Genomic DNA, 1,055 nt, shown 5'->3' with positions numbered 1-1,055 from the left:
TATATATGTATACACATACGTATATGTGTGTGTGAAATGTGCAGATACAATAATCACCAGACTTCCTCAAACACTGAGGGGGTTCATTAGAAGTAGTAGATAACTTGTGTTGCCTAGGTGACCAAGTTAGCAGTGGAGAAGGAAGTTCTGAAACCACAGTTGCTAGAATAAGAACAGGCTGGGCAAAGTTCAGAGAGCTTTTACCTTTGTTTGTAATTAAAGGCCTCTCCCTCAGACTGAAAGGCAGATTGTATGATGCCTGTGTACACACAGCTATGCTGCATGGCAGTGAAACTCACACTAAACTCATGCATACCATCACTTGTGGATGTAATCATCAATTCACAAGCACTCATAGACGGACTTGTAGATTTCTTATTAAAAAACAAGTCTCGAGTTGTTTGATTAGAAACATTTTTCCACTCTCTATAAATTTCTTGGTAACATGCAGAAGCATTTGTTATGGCAGTAGTAACTTGCACTTTGTTCAAAATTTGGATCTTGTGCTTGAAAAATAAAACTCATAAACCTAGGGTCGTGTAAAGCTGGTCCTCATAAAGTGAGGTATTACTGTATATGTGATCTCATATCAAACAACTTCTAACATTGTAACCCAGAATGGCAATTCACTGCAATGTAGAATGTCTTTATAAACCATAGAAAATGATCATAGAATATTCACTACCTAAAATATGATGATGAGTCTGTTGTAAGTGCTATACTATAATGGTGAAATTTGAGCTGTACACTCAAGTGAATAGTGTAGTCTCTGATTAATGAATACAACAACATGCTTCTTATACTCTTTTACTTGTTTCAGTCATTTGACCGTGGCCATGCTGGAGCACCGCCTTTAGTCGAGCAAATCGACCTCAGGACTTATTCTTTGGAAGCCTAGTACTTATTCTATTGGGCTCTTTTTGCTGAACCGCTAAGTTATGGGGACATAAACACACCAGCATCAGTTGTCAAGTGATTTTGGGGGGACAAACACAGACACACAGACATATACACACACACACATACATATATATATATATATATATATATATATA

The 1,055-nt window shown here is 37.1% G+C and overlaps 1 protein-coding gene across 2 annotated transcripts in view; it reads left to right on the top strand.

The window, feature by feature from the left end:
* The window catches only part of LOC106876807 (solute carrier family 49 member 4), a 38,054-nt gene that overhangs the window by 22,796 nt on the left and 14,203 nt on the right, over positions 1-1,055 (top strand). The window lies entirely within an intron of this gene.

Source organism: Octopus bimaculoides, chromosome 4, assembly GCF_001194135.2.
Source record: "Octopus bimaculoides isolate UCB-OBI-ISO-001 chromosome 4, ASM119413v2, whole genome shotgun sequence".
Classification (NCBI taxonomy): Eukaryota; Metazoa; Mollusca; class Cephalopoda; order Octopoda; family Octopodidae; genus Octopus; species Octopus bimaculoides.
This window is presented reverse-complemented; position numbering and strand designations above follow the sequence as displayed.